This window comes from Pseudophryne corroboree, chromosome 10 (genome assembly GCF_028390025.1).
Source record: "Pseudophryne corroboree isolate aPseCor3 chromosome 10, aPseCor3.hap2, whole genome shotgun sequence".
NCBI classification, from domain to species: Eukaryota; Metazoa; Chordata; class Amphibia; order Anura; family Myobatrachidae; genus Pseudophryne; species Pseudophryne corroboree.
The window spans coordinates 90,395,627-90,418,189 of NC_086453.1; the positions used below are offsets into that span (position 1 = coordinate 90,395,627).

Below are 22,563 nucleotides of genomic sequence, written 5' to 3' on the forward strand. Positions count from 1 at the left end.
AGCTGTAAGGAAAGTACAGCCTTCTTTAAGGGGAGGGCTTGATATATATAGGGAAGGTGAAGCCATTTTAAGTCTCTTGGTGATTCGGTTTCCCACCCACCCGCCCTGGTAGTTGGAAATGGTGGCACGTGGTGCTTTGGCTCTAAGTTGTTGGCTGTTTTTCGTTGGCTATTTATTGGCGGAAAAGAACGGCAGTTTCGTATGGTAGAGAAAACTGTAGTGTTTTACAGTTTGTTGTGGTTTAGGTGCACTCACCTCCATCGACTTATGGCCGCTTGACCACCCGTCCGGGAAGGCAGCGGCAGGGCACCCAGGAGCGGTGGGTAGTCACTGTGGGGGTTGAGTTGTCACCTATTACCGGTTTATGGTAAGCTTTTAGTAAATTTATAGGATTGAGTTATTTAAGTTTAATTTAGATTAAGGAGCCGTTCTTTTGGGCCGCCACCATATGCCAGCTGGAGCGGCATATTAAATTAATCTCTTTTATTACAGGTTTCCTAATGGTTAGGGACAAATAAATAGCTAGCAATTTTCTGCCAAATTCAAGTCTCTGTGTCGTTATTTCTGGTTATGGTTATGATTGCTTTACTTTCAAAGAAAGGGGTCCACCAAATATCACTAAGATGTTTAATAACCAACGATATTGAGCTTAAAGATTCTTAAAGAAGATATCTAACAATTATTTAGGTTGGTGGTGCTCCCAGAGTCAGTAATAATTGAGCAAAAAGGAGAGAAAAAAGAAAGACTCTGTGTTGGGGCACGCTTAGAAATTTGTAATAAATTTATTAAAACTTAACTTTTAATTAATAACAGATAAAAATAAAGAGTTTGATACAGAAAAATGTTCAAATGCACAAAAATATACAACAAAAGATGTATTTGTAAGTAATATACAGATAGATTAAATTAAAGAAATCCACATGAGGAAAAGGTGGATAATATGCTGTTAGGGGTCAAACTTAATTAACAAAATCACTAAATAGGAATCAGGATAAGCCTGATACGAGATTAAGAGCACCTGTGGTGAAAAATATATAGAAAAACAAGTTTGTGCCTAAGTTAGTCAAAAATCAATAATAAAGGTACAGGTAAAAGACATATACATATAATCACTACAGTGATAATGGTAGGTAGATACCTGATCTAAATAATACCTCGTGAATATAAATAAAGGGCACAGAAGTATAATTCATAATTGAGAGGTCAAATGACTAATGGTGATCACCTGGTAGAGGTTTTGTTTGCTGAGAAAATGGATCCTTAATGAGAACGAAGCATTTAAGAAAATTTTGATATCAAAGGCATTGATAGATAAACAAAAAAGCAAAACCAAAGTAGAAGGTTTGCAGAGAAATGAACAAGATATAGAATAGGAAAATTCAGAAATTGCTCTAACACTTCTGCTGTTTGTGATCAGAGGTCACATCATTACTGCACCTGATATTCCCAAGAGGTCACCCTACTGGGTACTAATCAGGCTTGCCAAGGCTTAGCTTCCAAGATCGGATGAGATTGGGCATTGCCGCTGAAATATGGCAGTAATAGAAACACTAGGACACAAATGAGAGAGTGTAATAAATTAGCAACAATGGGTACTTCTGCTGTCCAGTTTCTAGCGCAGATTCTCTGTTACTAGAAGCATTGCAGAGAGTGGTCTCGCATCTGGATGAGAGGGTACTGAAATATGAGTAAGATAGGTGAAGAATAGGGAGGGGACCCCGCCTTCTGCTGTCCACTGTCTTATAAATTTATAGCGGACAGTAGATGAGAGAGGTGGGTTAGGCTCGCCTATTGAAAAGAAAACGGGGTTGATGGTGATATAGTGTAATCACAATAGTTCAGAAATTAGCAGGCTATAATGCTAAGTCAAAAAACCATGGAGTTAGTGATTGAATAAAGAAAGGGAAATAAACTCAGGCTGCATAGTGATAGCTAAGAGTTACCAAGTAGCTACAGAGTCCTGTTATACAGGAAAATGCTGAGAAAACATTTTGCATTTTAGGGGAGAAACAAAAAATAGTTTTAAAACAGATTTACAATTAGGGATCAAGTTTGCAAACAAAGAGAAAGCAGTATTGGTTATATGTCAATATCAGTTAAATAACATGATAATAGGAGTCCCAATGGGCTCATACAATACCAGGCGATACCATAAGGTGATCTGAACTAGGGAAAGTTCAGCATCACTGAGCACAGACGGACCGTTTCACCAGGGTGGCTTGTTCACTGTGTCAGGGCATTGGGGAGGGCTGCCGTATTTAAGGTAAAAGGGGGAGGAGACAGAGGAGGCTTGGCGTCATTCAGGATACAGATTGGTTGAAGACCGGAAGTCCATAGTGACATCATCCTCGTTTTGAAAGTATTATACTGATAAGTAAAACTAATAACTGGCGTCTGTTCTTACACCTAGAATGTGAAGTCATTAGGAGGTGGCTTCCATAAGGTTAGATCACTCAAATGGTCTGCATATTGTGATCCCGCGATCGCGTCCGACCGGAAGTGTCGTCCTTAGCCGGAAGTCACGTGGTCGCGTTTGTTCGAGAATTCGCGTTTGGCCCGGAGTGACGTCAATCCGGAAGTCATGTCATTCGATTACATTGAAGAGCTTGAGTTGCTAGGTAACTGTTGTTAGGTAATCAGGTACGCGGAAAAGGTTCTTGTCAATACTAATAGCGATGCGATGCGTTCGTGCAGATTAATAGCTCATCTGATTACCATAGCATGCATAAGTATAACGGATCTTCAGGGCTTAAATGAAATAGGAAACACTGGAAAAAATAATAAACAGAAATGTTAAAACTCCAAGAAGCAAAATATATAAAGGGGAAATGGGAAAAACACTAATTAGTTTAAGGTTTGGTGACTGATGTCAAACAAAAACAAAGGATGAATCTGAGAAGACGATAAAATCTAAAAAGGAACATGAATATTGTTAATGGAATAATAAAAATAAATACAAATATAACAAAAAATTACAGCAAAAACGGCTTTAAAATGGGGAATCGACAATGTTGTTATGATGAAACAGCCTATCATGATTGGGCTGTGGGATTAATGTGTAGATTCCCCAAATGTGAGAGTAGAATGGTTGTGGTGGGATTATTTACAAGGCCTAATAATTTAAAATAATGGTGACATAATTCGTATGATAAATGCGGAAATAGGGTGTAGAGGTAAAAGTGAAAAAGATGGGTGGGGTCCTAGTGGGGCTGTGTGAAAAAAAGGAGAGATGGGTAAGTGTATATGATAACCGAGGTTTCACCCACACCTTTTTCACTAATCAATACACACATTACCAATTATCACTTTTTCTTTCTCTCATAACAATTAACCGCTCTTTCTCCTTCTCCTAATCTATTCCTTTCCCCCTATCCCCTCTTCCCTTTTTCTTTTTCTTCCCCCCCCCCCCCCCCCGTTTTTCACACCCAGCCATCATCACTGGTATCCTTTATTACTCACCGATACTCTCGGTTATCATATACACTTACCCATCTCTCCTTTTTTTCACACAGCCCCACTAGGAACCCACCCATCTTTTTCACTTTTACCTCTACACCCTATTTCCGCATTTATCATACGAATTATGTCACCATTATTTTAAATTATTAGGCCTTGTAATCCCACCACAACCATTCTACTCTCACATTTGGGGAATCTACACATTAATCCCACAGCCCAATCATGATAGGCTGTTTCATCATAACAACATTGTCGATTCCCCATTTTAAAGCCGTTTTTGCTGCAATTTTTTGTTATATTTGTATATATTTTTATTATTCCATCTCCTATATATTAGCCCTGTGACTCTGTGGCTGCATTTCTAACGCTGGGTGGAGTCACAGACCTGGGCGGACTTGGACAGGCCAGTAGCTGCTCAGTGTCAGCACACCACACAAGGGACCACCAGCCACAGATTCAACAGACCATTTCCAGCAGTGAACTGACGCCCCACACTGCAAGGTACGTATGGACACCCAGACACCCTCACCCCACACCACCCCTCCCCTGCAAACACCAACCACCACCTAACACACCCACCTTCCCCACCACAGCGGGACACACACCCGCTACCGAGGCCGCCGCTAACATCCCCTACCATCTGTAAGAGTGCAGCCGCGGCCACACACTGACGGCTAACACCCAGCCCGCACACATCGCTCCCCCCCTCCCCACTATCGCTGCACACACTGGCCGGCGGTGGGGGGAGCGCAGGCCGCTTCGGCTGTATGACCCGGCGAACAGGGCCGGCGGTGGGGGGAGCAGAGCTGGGGGGAGCACCCGATGGCACAGACGGGACACACTGCCCGGGAGCCCACTGACACCCGCACCCCTCCCTCCGCACCAGCCCGTCGCCTGTTCCCACATGCAGCTACTGACACGCTGCCTGGGACCCGCCGTCCGCAACCCGGAGTAACAGAAACACTGGCCATAGCTGTACATGCGGCATCACCCTAACAGCACGCCGCACCTGACTCTGTACCAGCGTTATATCTCTCTCCCCGCTATTGCTTCCGACCCGACGAATCTGTTTCCAAACATCCAGCGGGGTCGCCGGGTCGGAGGCAGCAGCAGCGACAGAGATAACGCTGGTACAGAGTCAGGTGTGGCGTGCTGTCAGGGTGATGCCGCATGTACAGCTATGGCCTGTGTTTCTGTTACTCCGTGTTGTGCAGACAGCGCCCTCACCCACCCACTTAAGTATGACGTGCCCCCCATATCACCCATCCCCCCAGGTGCACCCCGTCCATCACAAGGGGGGAAACAAGTAGCAGCCTCATGGCCCCACATATACCAACACCTATCACCACATACACGGCAACCACTTCTACCTTACACACACACTCACAATCCACACTTCTAACAATGCGCACGCACCCTCCACTTCCCTTTCCCCTCCCTCCAACACACACACTCACCCTCCACACTCCTACCAACACGCCCGCACCCTCCACTTCCCTTTCCCCTTCCCCCAACACACACACACACTCACCTTCCTACCCACACGTACGCACCCTCCACTTCCCTCCCCCCCGCTACACACACACACACACACCCTCCACACTCCTACCAACATGCCCGCACCCTCCACTTCCCTTTCCCCTCCCTCCAACACACACACACACACTCACCCTCCACACTCCTACCAACACGCCCGCACCCTCCACTTCCCTTTCCCCTTCCCCCAACACACACACACACACACACACACACACACTCACCTTCCTACCCACACGTACGCACCCTCCACTTCCCTTCCCCCCCCCTACACACACACACACACACACACACACACCCTCCACACTCCTACCAACATGCCCGCACCCTCCACTTCACTTTCCCCTTCCCCCAACACACACACACTCTCACCCTCCACACTCCTACCAACACGCCCGCACCCTCCACTTTCCTTTCCCCTGCCCCCAACACACACACACACACACTCACCTTTCTACCCACACGTACGCACCCTCCACTTCCCTTCCCCCCCCTACACACACACACACACACACACACACACACACACACACCCTCCACACTCCTACCAACATGCCCGCACCCTCCACTTCACTTTCCCCTCCCCCCTACACACACACCCTCCACACGCCTGTCCCCTCCCCCCTACACACGCACACACTCACCCTCCACACTCCTAACAACACGCCCGCACCCTCCACTCCCCCCCCCACGCACACATTCACCCTCCACACTCCTAACATGCATGCACCCTCCACTGCCCCCCCTCTTCCCCCCTCTCCCCCCCCCTCTTTCCCCCCTTTTTCCTCTCCCCCCCTTTTTCCTCTTCCCCTCCCCTCCACACACACACACACACACACACTCACCATCCACACCTAACAACACGCACGCACCCTCCACTTCCCTTTCCCCTCCCCCCAACACACACACAAAACACCTTACCCATCTTTGCTACACCACCACCCAACAACAACCACCCCTTCCCCCATTGCCTTCACACCACTAGGGGAAACAACCCTAACACACACAACACTGCATTTAACAAACAAACCCACACCTACGCAACCACCTGGCCAACACCACTGCGCACACCGCAAGCCCATCCCACAACCGCAATACACCCATACCGCCCACCCAGCCACCACAAATACAACACCCATCCAACACAACCACAGCACAACCTTACCCATCTGACTAATCCTGCCACCCCCTCCCCTCCCATGCACACACCACAAACCCCACAAAAACCCTCCACCATCCAACCACCCATCCTATGTGGACCTCCTCCACCCATGCCAACTTCAAACCCCCTCCTCCATCCCCCTGCCACCTAACTCCATCCCACACTACACCTCCTATCACCACCCCCATCCCTCACCCCTACGCAAAAACATATACAGGCAGTGACCCCTCTCCGCACACTTGCCCAAGGACCATAAATCATTACCCACAGCATTTCAGCAAACCACACCCCAAACTACGTATCCTTCACAAAAAACACTCCACCACACACATTCCCTTCAACACCCTCCACAATCCATCCACACACCACCTTAACCCTATCGCACACCCACCTCCCTCCCTCTGCACCCAACTAATTCGGTCAAACCATCAAAACACCATCTACCCCACAACACTACCCCCATAGCCTAAAGCCACTAATACGCCAATTCCAACTCCAACATCTGCTAACACAACACACCTCTGCCCCCAACAAACACCCTAACACCACATCCTCTTCACCTTGCCACACACATAAACAATCCACCCACCGCTCCCACAAAAACACAATAGACGCACCCTCCAAACACACCCCAGATCCCACAATAACAGTTCAGCATACTCCCTAAACCCCCCCCCCACCAACACCACCTTGCACATGGCTTTGCCACACCCTGCACCTCCTCTCAACCTACCTGTCTACCAGCCCTTTCTCCCTCACACACACACACTTTGCCTTCACCCACCCTGATTGCCATCCCCCCCATAGCAAACCCTTCACCACTCACATCATGTACACACCACATTTCCACCCACCACTCTAAAACATCACCCCCATCCACACGACCCTTTCACATAAAACCATCTTCGACATGCACTGCACACAACACCATCCCTCTCTGCATGCTATCGCTACCTACATCATAAAACACAACCACCACCCAAAAACCCCTACCCCTCAAAACAACCCCACCCGCAACTCCACCTCACCCACCTTCACCACATCAGCTGCACCTCACAAGCACATCCCCCAAACAAGCTAACCCCATACCTAACATCCACCGTCCACACATACACCACCCAACCATTACCCCATGCACCATCCCCCTAACTCACTCCGCACCCCCCCTTCCTTACAGCAGCCCACCCCAAATACCCTCCATCATCCCACCACACTCCCCATGTGCAACTCCCCCACCCATGCCACGTTCCAACACCCACCCCTGTCCCCGTGTACCGCACAAACACAAATGCAACAAGTACTACACCACCTACCACCTACACCATCCCTTACCCCTTGCCCCTGTATACGCAGTCACCGGCCACCATCCACGGTTTAGCCCATACACACTCATTCACCCTCCCCAGCATCTTACAGGGCCACAGGCCAAACCTACTAACACTCACACACACCACCACACCAAACACATTACCTTCACCACCATCAACAATCCAAAGCCAAACCTCACACTCCCTAACACATACATCCTCAATCCCTAACCCATCTAACCTCCCCACCACACCCACAAAACCCCCTAAGCACCTATGCACACCCTGCCAAACGCAACACTCCCTCTCAACCCACCTACACACCACATGTTCCTCCCTCACACACAGCACATCCATTCCCCCTTCAAAAATGTCATACCCCCCACTGCCAACCCTCCACCACTCCCAACATCCACATACCCCATTTATACCACCACCTCTGCACCAACATCCCCATCCATAAGGCCATTTTACAATCAAACATCCACCACACGCACCACCTACAACAACCCTCCCCACAAACAGTCAATACCTCAATCCCAGGGCAACGCCAACACACACACCTCCACCTCACTACACCCACCCCCTTTCACATATAAACAACATACCATGTACACTTTTACCCCACATCCACACAACATACACCAGCCCAACACCCACAACACCTCAAAATAACATCCACCAAACACTGTAGCCCCATACTTGACACACAGCTTATGGAAATACACCACCCCTGCAGCTCACACGAAACCTCAACAAACCATCAACCTCCCCCTACCCTGCTCAACACCCCTCCCATGAACACTACAAAGCCCCCCATACCCTTCACCATCCACCCACACACCCCATATGGAACTCCACCACCTATGCCAGCCTCGGATATACCCTCCCCAATCCCCCTGCCACACACACCCACAACTCCAACAAGCCCAACACCTCCTGCCCCATCCATCATCCATCATCCCTCAGCGCACAGGGGCGTAGCCCTTTACGACGGTGTGAAGAGCGCCCGTAGGGCGCAATGAATCACCTAGTTAACAATATTCATGTTCCTTTTTAGATTTTATCGTCTTCTCAGATTCATCCTTTGTTTTTGTTTGACATCAGTCACCAAACCTTAAACTAATTAGTGTTTTTCCCATTTCCCCTTTATATATTTTGCTTCTTGGAGTTTTAACATTTCTGTTTATTATTTTTTCCAGTGTTTCCTATTTCATTTAAGCCCTGAAGATCCGTTATACTTATGCATGCTATGGTAATCAGATGAGCTATTAATCTGCACGAACGCATCGCATCGCTATTAGTATTGACAAGAACCTTTTCCGCGTACCTGGTTACCTAACAACAGTTACCTAGCAACTCAAGCTCTTCAATGTAATCGAATGACATGACTTCCGGATTGACGTCACTCCGGGCCAAACGCGAATTCTCGAACACACGCGACCACGTGACTTCCGGCTAAGGACGACACTTCCGGTCGGACGCGATCGCGGGATCACAATATGCAGACCATTTGAGTGATCTAACCTTATGGAAGCCACCTCCTAATGACTTCACATTCTAGGTGTAAGAACAGACGCCAGTTATTAGTTTTACTTATCAGTATAATACTTTCAAAACGAGGATGATGTCACTATGGACTTCCGGTCTTCAACCAATCTGTATCCTGAATGACGCCAAGCCTCCTCTGTCTCCTCCCCCTTTTACCTTAAATACGGCAGCCCTCCCCAATGCCCTGACACAGTGAACAAGCCACCCTGGTGAAACGGTCCGTCTGTGCTCAGTGATGCTGAACTTTCCCTAGTTCAGATCACCTTATGGTATCGCCTGGTATTGTATGTGCCCATTGGGACTCCTATTATCATGTTATTTAACTGATATTGACATATAACCAATACTGCTTTCTCTTTGTTTGCAAACTTGATCCCTAATTGTAAATCTGTTTTAAAACTATTTTTTGTTTCTCCCCTAAAATGCAAAATGTTTTCTCAGCATTTTCCTGTATAACAGGACTCTGTAGCTACTTGGTAACTCTTAGCTATCACTATGCAGCCTGAGTTTATTTCCCTTTTTTTATTCAATCACTAACTCCATGGTTTTTTGACTTAGCATTATAGCCTGCTAATTTCTGAACTATTGTGATTACACTATATCACCATCAACCCCGTTTTCTTTTCAATAGGCGAGCCTAACCCACCTCTCTCATCTACTGTCCGCTATAAATTTATAAGACAGTGGACAGCAGAAGACGGGGTCCCCTCCCTATTCTTCACCTATCTTACTCATATTTCAGTACCCTCTCATCCAGATGCGAGACCACTCTCTGCAATGCTTCTAGTAACAGAGAATCTGCGCTAGAAACTGGACAGCAGAAGTACCCATTGTTGCTCATTTATTACACTCTCTCATTTGTGTCCTAGTGTTTCTATTACTGCCATATTTCAGCGGCAACGCCCAATCTCATCCGATCTTGGAAGCTAAGCCTTGGCAAGCCTGATTAGTACCCAGTAGGGTGACCTCTTGGGAATATCAGGTGCAGTAATGATGTGACCTCTGATCACAAACAGCAGAAGTGTTAGAGCAATTTCTGAATTTTCCTATTCTATATCTTGTTAATTTCTCTGCAAACCTTCTACTTTGGTTTTGCTTTTTTGTTTATCTATCAATGCCTTTGATATCAAAATTTTCTTAAATGCTTCGTTCTCATTAAGGATCCATTTTCTCAGCAAACAAAACCTCTACCAGGTGATCACCATTAGTCATTTGACCTCTCAATTATGAATTATACTTCTGTGCCCTTTATTTATATTCACGAGGTATTTAGATCAGGTATCTACCTACCATTATCACTGTAGTGATTATATGTATATGTCTTTTACCTGTACCTTTATTATTGATTTTTGACTAACTTAGGCACAAACTTGTTTTTCTATATATTTTTCACCACAGGTGCTCTCAATCTCGTATCAGGCTTATCCTGATTCCTATTTAGTGATTTTGTTAATTAAGTTTGACCCCTAACAGCATATTATCCACCTTTTCCTCATGTGGATTTATTTAATTTAATCTATCTGTATATTACTTACAAATAAATCTTTTGTTGTATATTTTTGTGCATTTGAACATTTTTCTGTATCAAACTCTTCATTTTTATCTGTTACAGGTTGAGTATCCCTTATCCAAAACGCTTGGGACCAGAGGTATTTTGGATATCGGATTTTTCCGTATTTTGGAATAATTGCATCCCATAATGAGATATCATGGTGATGGGACGTAAGTCTAAGCACAGAATGCATTTATGTTTCATATACACCTTATACACACAACCTGAAGGTCATTTTAGCCAATATTTTTAATAACTTTGTGCATTAAACAAAGTGTGTCTACATTCACACAATTCATTTATGTTTCATATACACCTTATACACACAGCCTGAAGGTCATTTAATATAATATTTTTAATAACTTTGTGTTTCAAACAAAGTTTGAGTACATTGAGCCACAGAAAACAAAGGTTTCACTATGTCACTCTCACTCAAAAAAGTCCGTATTTCGGAATAATCCGTATTTCGGAATATTTGGATATGGGATACTCAACCTGTATTAATTAAAAGTAAAGTTTTAATAAATTTATTACAAATTTCTAAGCGTGCCCCAACACAGAGTCTTTCTTTTTTTCTCCTTTTTGCTCAATAAATACGATATCCCGGAGGTCGGGATGTCGGTGGTCACATGACTGAAAGCGACATCTCGACACTGAAGATCCCGACATCAGAGGGGGGTAAGTATTTCTAACCACCTTCCCCTACCCTAAAAACATTTTTTTTGGGGGCAAGTAGGGCTAACCCTCCAGAGTTGTTGTCTATGGCCTAGTGCGTTACCCTAACTCCCCCTTCCTGGGCTCTAACACCAACCCCTAACCCGGTACTCACATTTGGGATGTCGGCTGTCGGTGATCCGGTGAGTGGTGTCGGGATTCCGGTGTTGATCACTTGGCTACCGGCATCCTGAAAGCCGGGAAGCGCAAATGCATCCCCACATATCACCTATTGTATACTAATCCTGAGCGACAACAGAACACTAAACACCTGACTAGATGGACACACAAAAGCACATATTATTAGTATAATAGTATTACAAGTAAACATTGATTATTAAATTCATACAATATAATTCAAAAGAATCTTGTCACTAAAAGCCGGCACTCTAAATCACATACACACAATGAGAAAATCTCCTATATAATTGCCCAGATCTGTGATAATGCTGGGCGTGGCTAAGAGCTCTCATTGGGTTAGTGGTAGGTCTATTACACCCAGTCCACATCTGATTGGGCGAGAAACGCCGTCCCACACAGATTATATCCAATATGAGGCTCTGTCCTTTGGCTGCTGCGTGTACCCAGAGCAGGATTAACAATGAGGCTGATAGAGCTGCAGCTCCAGGTCCACACCCCAAAATAGGCCCACTGCATCTGCAGCAACATACCCTCCAACAATTTACACATAAAAATCACTACAAATTCGAAAAGGGGGCGTGGCCACAGGTAAAGTGGCGTGGTCACGCCCCTTTTCCTATACTTTCAATGGAAGTTTGGAGAGCAAGAAATCAGTACAGACCATAAAAAAAGGTACTTTACCTGCCAAAATGGTACAGTTGGAGGGTATAAAGCAAGTCTCTGCACTGTAGATAGGGAAAAAAATCCTTTTACTGCAGCGTCCTATGTCCTGCTGCCAGTCCGCCTGCCCCCTCCGGCATCAACAATCCCCACTCCCTAGCCGCGGTGCAGGTTGAACAAAAGCTGCGGTGGCCACTGGCATAGACGTGTATGAAAGCGGCGCAGCGGAAAGGCTTTCATAGCCCTCCCTGCGCCGCATACTCTCTGAGCCCCGGAGTCTCCTCTGCGCGTGATGTCACAGAAGTGCCTCCTCGCCACAGCCGCGCCCAGATCCCCAGAGGCCCTGACTCCACAACACAGCACCTGGGCTGCCGGCCAGGAAGCCCCGAGATGGCTAATGTAACGGATAGAGTGGGTGATATCGCGGAGGATAATGTCTGGATGCTGAATCAATGTAAAAGGTGACAGTGCTGTGCAGTGCAGTGGGTGTGCAGTGGTGGTCATTCCGAGTTGATCGCTCGCTAACTGTTTTTAGCAGCCGTTCAAACGCTAAGCCACCGCCCTCTGGGAGTGTATTTTAGCTTAGCAGAAGTGCGAACGAAAGGATCGCACAGCGGCTACAAAATAATTTTGTGCAGTTTCAGAGTAGCTTCAGACCTACTCAGCGCTGCGATGACTGCAGACTGTTCAGTTCCTGTTTTGACGTCACAAACACGCCCTGCGTTCTCCCAGCCACGCCTGTGTTTTTCCTGGCACGCCTGCATTTTTTCGAACACTCCCTGAAAACGACCAGTTGACACCCAGAAACACCCACTTCATGTCAATCACTCTGCGGCCACCAGTGCGACTGAAAAGCTTCGCTAGACCTTGTGTAAAAATACATCAGCCGTTGCGAAAATACGTTGCGTGTGCGCATTGCGCCGCATACGCATGCGCAGAAGTGCCGTTTTTTTGCATCATAGCAGCGCAGCGAACATTTTTAGCTAGTAATCAACTCGGAATGACCACAGTGTCACTGACACTGCACAGCACTCTCACCTTTTACATTGATTCAGCGAGTCAGTCAGTTCTGCCAGCCAGTCACTATTGTTAGCGCCGGTGTTCCAACGCGCCGCATTACAGTGAAGTAGATGAACTAAATAAACTACAGCTCCCAGCAGCCCTTAACGCATGAGCATTCCAGCGCTGCTGGGAGCTGTTGTTTATTGAGTGCATCTTCCTCCCTGTAATGTGGTGCGCTGGAACACTGGTGCTAACAATAGTGACTGGCTGCTTTGCTGCTGTGCGAGTCTCCGGGAGAGCCACTGCCAAAGGGAGGACAGCAGCTTAGCTGCTTCCAGGAGAAGCAGAAGAAGCATTACCTGCCCCTCCCCCACGGGCCACATCCGCAGCAACCCCACAGGGGTGGCTCTGGAACCCCTCCCCCACCTGCAGCACCACCCGCATCCGCCCCTCCCCCACCCACGACACCACCGCACTCGCCCCTCCTCCACCCGCGGCACCCCCTCAACCGCTCCTCCCCACCCGTGGTGGCTCCAGACCCCCTACCCCACCCGAGGCACCACTGCACTAGCCCCTCCCCCACCCACGGCACCCCCTCAACGGCTCCTCCCCCACCCGCGGTGGCTTTGGACCCCCTCCCCCACCCGCAGCACTCCCGCATCCGCCCCTCCCCCACTCACGGCACCACCACACTCGCCCCCTCTCTCCCCCCCCCCCCCGCGGCACCCCCCTCAACCGCTCATGCCCCACCCGCGGTGGCTCTGGACCCCCTCCCCCACTCGTGGCACCACCGCACCAGCCCCTCCCCCACCCGCGGCAACCCCGGACCCCTTCCCCCCATCCGTGTCTCTCCCCCACACCCGCCACTCCTCCAACCACAGCACCTACTAGGTGATTCATCAGGCCCTGCGTGCACTATTGCACGCCCCTTTGTCCGTGCAATATTTAACCACTCACGCAATTATGATTGGAGGTAATACTCCATATAATAAAAATATTGCACACCACAAGGGCGTGCAAGGGTTAAGGGTGCGTAGCCCCTTACGACAGTGTGAAGAGCGTGCTTAGGGCGCAATGAATCACCTAGTAATTAATGATTAGCCTAGCTCTTAAGGAAGAAGTCTTTGATCTGGGATTTGATTACATAACAGGAATATTTTTTATACAGGCAACTTCTCTGCCTGTCCTCTGTAGAATGTTTGATACATCTCACCCAACATGAGAAAGAATAGATGTGCTCCATCGGTCCACAGCAGCATACTGTAAGCAATAGACGCACAGACATGGAGAACGCCAAAAGTTCTGATTCAGTTTCTTTCCTTTCTGAATCAATAACATTACTCATAAGATGAAAAGAAAAAAAAAAAGTTCTACAAATTTACTGTCTTTGTATTTTGGTACAATCCACTCAATTGTAGTCAAATCACTTGCTGCAAAAGGTAATTTGTTCTTCAGAGACCCTGCTGAGCACAGATTTTACCATCTTTCTTTCTCCAAAGCACGCCGGCTGCCAATAGCTGCGAATAATGGATGATCATAGATTAGTGTATAATATCTCTGAGGATACCTGACAACAGGCTAAATGCGGCTTAAACACTGAAACAATTCTAAGAAAACACGAAAATCATCTCAGCGGTGGCACAGAACTCACACTATATAATTAAGAAGTGTATGATAAACAATAAGAGAAACATAGCTCTATAGAGTACAGTATGAAAAATATTGTCCCACTTATACATCACCTGCATGATGCACGCTGACTCCTGTGCTACCCAGTCACCTACTCATACAAGTATACATCAACTGCATGGTGCACGCTGACTCCTCTGCTACCAAGTCATCTACTCATACACTTATAATCACCTGCACGATGCACGCTGACTCCTGTGCTACCAAGTCACCTACTCATACACTTATCCATCACCTGCACGATGCACGCTGACTCCTGTGCTACCAAGTCACCTACTCCTACACTTATACATCACCTGCACGATGCACACTGACTCCTTGTGCTACCAAGTCGCCTACTCATACACTTATACATCAACTGCACGATGCACGCTGACTCCTGTGCTACAAAGTCGCCTACTGATACACATACATCACCTGCACAATGCACGCTGACTGCTGTGCTACCAAGTCACCTACTCATCCACTTATACATCACCTGCACAACGCACGCTGACTCCTGTGCTACCAAGTCACCTACTCATACACTTATACATGACCTGCACGATGCACGCTGACTCCTGTGCTACTAAGTCACCTACTCATCCACTTACACATCAACTGCACAACGCACGCTGACTCCTGTGCTACCAAGTCACCTACTCATACAGTTATACATCAACTGCACGACGCACGCTGACTCCTGTGCTACCAAGTCACCTACTCATACACTTATACATCACCTGCACAATGCACGCTGACTCCTGTGCTACCAAGTCACCTACTCATACACTTATAAATCACCTGCATGATGCACGCTGACTCCTGTGCTACCAAGTCACCTACTCATCCACTTATACATCACCTGCATGATGCACGCTGACTCCTGTGCTACCAAGTCACCTACTCATCCACTTATACATCAACTGCACGATGCACGCTGACTCCTGTGCTACCAAGTCACCTACTCATCCACTTATAAATCACCTGCATGATGCACACTGACTCCTGTGCTACCAAGTCACTTACTCATCCACTTATACATCAACTGCACGATGCACGATGACTCCTGTGCTACCAAGTCACCTACTCATCCACTTATAAATCACCTGCATGATGCACACTGACTCCTGTGCTACCAAGTCACCTACTCATCCACTTATACATCAACTGCACGATGCACGCTGACTCCTGTGCTACCAAGTCACCTACTCATACACTTGTAAATCACCTGCATGATGCACGCTGACTCCTGTGCTAACAAGTCACCTACTCATACACTTATACATCAACTGCACGATGCACGTTGACTCCTGTGCTACCAAGTCACCTACTCATACACTTATACATGACCTGCATGATGTACGCTGACTCCTGTCCTACCAAGTCGCCTACTTATACACTTATACATCAACTGCATGGTGCACGCTGTCTCCTGTGCTACCAAGTCACCTACTCATACACTTATGGCATGGGAACTTTTGGGTCCTGAGCTGGCACAGGTCTCTGTTGTTCATAGTTACCCTCAAAGTATAATGTATTATTTTTTTAAAGGGTTATCTGGTTGGAAACGGAGCAGCTGCACATAGGCTAAGTGTAACTATAGTGTGCCGTTGGTTGATGGGACTGTTGTCTGTGCGAGCTGTGCATTCTGGCTGTTCTCAGATAGATCTCTTGCAAAAAGGATTGAGCTGCGGCAATTGTGCACTAGTAATGTTGACGGCTACAAAATCAAGTATACAGGTAGGGTGTATTTGCCATCTTTTGGAGTCTCCTCTCCCGGAAAAGCTCAGAGAAGAAAAGCTGCTGGACACTACAGGGGCTGGGGCCGGGCTGTCAAGTCATCAGGCCCCATCCCCCCATGGGCAAAATGCTACGAACTCTGATGCTATTGCTACATATAAAGAAGCATAGCAGGGTGTAGGTCCAATTGTCCACATGATTTTTCTTGATTAAATTAATGGACCTACCGCACCTATGTTCCAAATAACGCAGCTATGTGTGCTCCCGATTTTTGCGCCGTTCATTTGGTGGAAAAAAAACAGTATTTTTGGCTAATAGCTGCCTGATTATGGGGAAATGAGTCTGTACCCTAAAAAACTGCAAATAAATATTGGATAACAGTGTGTGTATTACTGGGCAAAAGCAAAATATTTGGGGCTTTTAAAATGAGTCAAATGTCTGATTTTTTTAATTTTTAACAACATTTATAGTAATTTGTAAGCCACTTTTAAAAATTGGACAAAATACACTTGTTACGCCCACATGTGATATTAAAAAAGGATTCAGTATGATATCCTGTCTGTTTGGATCCCGGCGGTCAGGAGACCGATGCCCGTATCCCAACAGCCAGAATACCGGTGGCGAGCGCAGCGTGTCCCCTCATGGCAGGGGCGTCTCTAGAGAGGAGGGGACCCGTGTGTAGACTCTGTGTGTGGGCCCCCTCCTCTCCCGTAGCTGTTGCGCCGCTGCTAGCTTTCTGAGCGCTGTAGACTCTGGCACAGTGCCAGAGTCTACAGCGCATGCGCAAGACTCCGAAAAATGGCCGCCACACACCATTTTTTCGGAGTCCTGTGCATACGCTGTAGACTCTGGCACTGTGCCAGAGTCTCTAATGGTCAGTGCGCTAGCAGCGGCGCGATGGCTATGGGAGAGGAGGGGGCCCACACACGGTCAGCGATGGACTCCGTAAAGGTAAGTATAGGAAAAATGGGTGCAGTGTGTGCCGTGTGGGCCCCCCCCCCCCCGGGACTCAGGGGCCCGTGTGCACACTGCACCCATTATAGAAACGCCAATGCCTCGTGGTCTCACTGCGCTCCTTTGGTCACCACAGAGTTATATTCTCTCTTGGGTGGTGGCGTGTACCACCACCCGAGTGGGGATTCTGACCACTGGTACTTCACCGGGTGTTGGGATTCCGGTGTCGGCCTCCTGACAGCTGGGGATACCGACAGCCGGCAATTGAAGGCCTCCCATTAAAAACACCTGTCCCATCCATACAGCACCCCCATATACCAGTCCTTTAATTTAACCAATTATTCTGCAGAATATCACTCCAAAAAATGATATGTAATTAATAATTATTACACAAATTAAGCTAATTCAAACTTCAAATTGCCTAATTAATCATTAGGGCTGATGTCCTAAGGGTTCTGATTTAAGTCTAGACCTTTTTTTACCTTAAAATATGGATTTTCCATGACCTTTCACATGCTCTGGAGCAGCAAAACTGCATTAAATTCTGTTGAAATTTAACACTGCTAAATTACGTGATTAATTAAATACCAGAAACCTTGCCCTGGGTGCTTTAAATCACAAACCGGGTTAATGGGGCTAATTGGATATGCTCCTGTTCCTCGCCTGCCTTCAGAATGTGCTCCTGTGTCAATGGTGAACCTGTAAGCAATCCAGGTGAATTAGCACAGCACTCCCCAGTGGCTGACCGCTCCCTCAGGACCAGCCACCAATAAGCTGCCCACCAGTCCCCATGTACTTCCCTGAACATTAAGAATTTTCCTTGGCAGATGGGGGTAGAAAAGAAAGTGATTGTCATGTTGTGGTGCCAGATTAAAACACATTGGCTGTAGGAGTGGGGGGCGGGGGAGGGGCGGTTAATGTTGGCTGCGGGAGGGGACAGTTAAGGTTAGGGTCTGGGACTGGTGGGTTTAGGGTAGGAATAGAGACCTGTCTGCATCCTGACCGTTGGGATAGTGACTACTGGGATGTCGTACCCAACCCGTATAAGAGTGCCCTACTTTATCATTATTATTATTATTACATTTTATTTATAAGGCACCACAAGTGATCTGCAGCACATTACATATATGGCAACAGTAGGACAGTACAGGGTGCACAGAACATTGTATAACATTACAGTAACCAAGACATAAACAGGGCACAGGTAACAATTAGCACCACAATTCTCAGTACACAATACAGCTGGGAAGCAAGGTGAGGGAGTAATGAGAGAAGGGTGGAACCTGTCCAATAGTGCCGGCACGAACAGCAGGAGTAATGCCGCTGGAAGAGAGGAGCGGCTGTGAACGAGAGTAGGTGAGGGCTGTCATTGAAGTGCTAGAGAAGAGGGTTGTGAGGACAGGAGGGAGGAGAACCCTGCTCCTAGGAGCTTACAATTTAATTTCATGATTTTATTTGAATGTTGGAAACCATAATAATAATAATACAGGTTGAGTATCCCATATCCAACATGCTTGGGACCAGAAGTATTTTAGATATCGGATTTTTCCGTATTTTGGAATAATTGCATACCATAATGAGATATCATGGCGATGGGACGCAAGTCTGTGCACAGAATGCATTTATGTTTCATATACACCTTATACACACAGCCTGGAGATCATTTAATACAATATTTTTAATAACTTTGTGTATTAAACAAAGTGTGTGTACATTGAGCCGTCAGAAAACAAAGATTTCACTATCTCACTCTCACTCAAAAAATTGTGTATTTCGGAATATATGGATATGGGATACTCAACCTGTAATAATATAATAATAATAATAATAATAATAATAATAATAATATTTTAATATGACTGAAAAGTAGCACTATGGACTAAGTATGCACTTTACAAATAACTGTTATACATAATTATAATAATACAGATGGAGCCACGCTCATCTAGGCTTCTCTGCTGTGCCTAGGTGCACCAGAGTTTATTAGCATAAGACTTCCATCTATTGTTCTCAGCTGCAATACAATACAGAAAGAACAATACAGCAGGGGATTAAGTCATTACAGCGGGGGATTAAATCCAACTGCCCTGGCTCAATTTTCCTATTAACCACTTAACTGACGATTTATTTCACCGAAAACTGCTTCGAAATTGTCGGGGTTTTTTAATAGAGATGAGCGCCTGAAATTTTTCGGGTTTTGTGTTTTGGTTTTGGGTTCGGTTCCGCGGCCGTGTTTTGGGTTCGAACGCGTTTTGGCAAAACCTCACCGAATTATTTTTGTCGGATTCGGGTGTGTTTTGGATTCGGGTGTTTTTTTCCAAAAACACTAAAAAACAGCTTAAATCATAGAATTTGGGGGTCATTTTGATCCCAAAGTATTATTAACCTCAAAAACCATAATTTACACTCATTTTCAGTCTATTCTGAATACCTCACACCTCACAATATTATTTTTAGTCCTAAAATTTGCACCGAGGTCGCTGTGTGAGTAAGATAAGCGACCCTAGTGGCCGACACAAACACCGGGCCCATCTAGGAGTGGCACTGCAGTGTCACGCAGGATGTCCCTTCCAAAAAACCCTCCCCAAACAGCACATGACGCAAAGAAAAAAAGAGGCGCAATGAGGTAGCTGTGTGAGTAAGATTAGCGACCCTAGTGGCCGACACAAACACCGGGCCCATCTAGGAGTGGCACTGCAGTGTCACGCAGGATGGCCCTTCCAAAAAACCCTCCCCAAACAGCACATGACGCAAAGAAAAAAAGAGGCGCAATGAGGTAGCTGACTGTGTGAGTAAGATTAGCGACCCTAGTGGCCGACACAAACACCGGGCACATCTAGGAGTGGCACTGCAGTGTCACGCAGGATGTCCCTTCCAAAAAACCCTCCCCAAACAGCACATGACGCAAAGAAAAAAAGAGGCGCAATGAGGTAGCTGTGTGAGTAAGATTAGCGACCCTAGTGGCCGACACAAACACCGGGCACATCTAGGAGTGGCACTGCAGTGTCACGCAGGATGTCCCTTCCAAAAAAACCTCCCCAAACAGCACATGACGCAAAGAAAAAAAGAGGCGCAATGAGGTAGCTGACTGTGTGAGTAAGATTAGCGACCCTAGTGGCCGACACAAACACCGGGCCCATCTAGGAGTGGCACTGCAGTGTCACGCAGGATGTCCCTTCCAAAAAACCCTCCCCAATCAGCACATGATGCAAAGAAAAAGAAAAGAAAAAAGAGGTGCAAGATGGAATTATCCTTGGGCCCTCCCACCCACCCTTATGTTGTATAAACAAAACAGGACATGCACACTTTAACCAACCCATCATTTCAGTGACAGGGTCTGCCACACGACTGTGACTGATATGACGGGTTGGTTTGGACCCCCCCCAAAAAAGAAGCAATTAATCTCTCCTTGCACAAACTGGCTCTACAGAGGCAAGATGTCCACCTCATCTTCACCCTCCGATATATCACCGTGTACATCCCCCTCCTCACAGATTATCAATTCGTCCCCACTGGAATCCACCATCTCAGCTCCCTGTGTACTTTGTGGAGGCAATTGCTGCTGGTCAATGTCTCCGCGGAGGAATTGATTATAATTCATTTTAATGAACATCATCTTCTCCACATTTTCTGGATGTAACCTCGTACGCCGATTGCTGACAAGGTGAGCGGCGGCACTAAACACTCTTTCGGAGTACACACTTGTGGGAGGGCAACTTAGGTAGAATAAAGCCAGTTTGTGCAAGGGCCTCCAAATTGCCTCTTTTTCCTGCCAGTATAAGTACGGACTGTGTGACGTGCCTACTTGGATGCGGTCACTCATATAATCCTCCACCATTCTATCAATGTTGAGAGAATCATATGCAGTGACAGTAGACGACATGTCCGTAATCGTTGTCAGGTCCTTCAGTCCGGACCAGATGTCAGCATCAGCAGTCGCTCCAGACTGCCCTGCATCACCGCCAGCGGGTGGGCTCGGAATTCTGAGCCTTTTCCTCGCACCCCCAGTTGCGGGAGAATGTGAAGGAGGAGATGTTGACAGGTCGCGTTCCGCTTGACTTGACAATTTTGTCACCAGCAGGTCTTTCAACCCCAGCAGACCTGTGTCTGCCGGAAAGAGAGATCCAAGGTAGGCTTTAAATCTAGGATCGAGCACGGTGGCCAAAATGTAGTGCTCTGATTTCAACAGATTGACCACCCGTGAATCCTTGTTAAGCGAATTAAGGGCTGCATCCACAAGTCCCACATGCCTAGCGGAATCGCTCCGTGTTAGCTCCTTCTTCAATGCCTCCAGCTTCTTCTGCAAAAGCCTGATATGGGGAATGACCTGACTCAGGCTGGCAGTGTCTGAACTGACTTCACGTGTGGCAAGTTCAAAGGGCATCAGAACCTTGCACAACGTTGAAATCATTCTCCACTGCACTTGAGACAGGTGCATTCCATCTCCTATATCGTGCTCAATTGTATAGGCTTGAATGGCCTTTTGCTGCTCCTCCAACCTCTGAAGCATATAGAGGGTTGAATTCCACCTCGTTACCACTTCTTGCTTCAGATGATGGCAGGGCAGGTTCAGTAGTTTTTGGTGGTGCTCCAGTCTTCTGTACGTGGTGCCTGTACGCCGAAAGTGTCCCGCAATTTTTCTGGCCACCGACAGCATCTCTTGCACGCCCCTGTCGTTTTTAAAAAAATTCTGCACCACCAAATTCAAGGTATGTGCAAAACATGGGACGTGCTGGAATTTGCCCATATTTAATGCACACACAATATTGCTGGCGTTGTCCGATGCCACAAATCCACAGGAGAGTCCAATTGGGGTAAGCCATTCCGCGATGATCTTCCTCAGTTGCCGTAAGAGGTTTTCAGCTGTGTGCGTATTCTGGAAAGCGGTGATACAAAGCGTAGCCTGCCTAGGAAAGAGTTGGCGTTTGCGAGATGCTGCTACTGGTGCCGCCGCTGCTGTTCTTGCGGCGGGAGTCCATACATCTACCCAGTGGGCTGTCACAGTCATATAGTCCTGACCCTGCCCTGCTCCACTTGTCCACATGTCCGTGGTTAAGTGGACATTGGGTACAACTGCATTTTTTAGGACACTGGTGAGTCTTTTTCTGACGTCC

General features: G+C 47.0%; 2 pseudogenes; one reads left to right on the forward strand and one right to left on the reverse strand.

The window, feature by feature from the left end:
• Nucleotides 1-1,425: 1,425 nt before the first annotated feature.
• Nucleotides 1,426-1,544, reverse strand: LOC134967238 (5S ribosomal RNA; annotated as a pseudogene).
• Nucleotides 1,545-9,890: 8,346 nt separating this feature from the next.
• LOC134967092 (5S ribosomal RNA) lies at nucleotides 9,891-10,009 on the forward strand (annotated as a pseudogene).
• The last annotated feature ends 12,554 nt before the right edge of the window (nucleotides 10,010-22,563 follow it).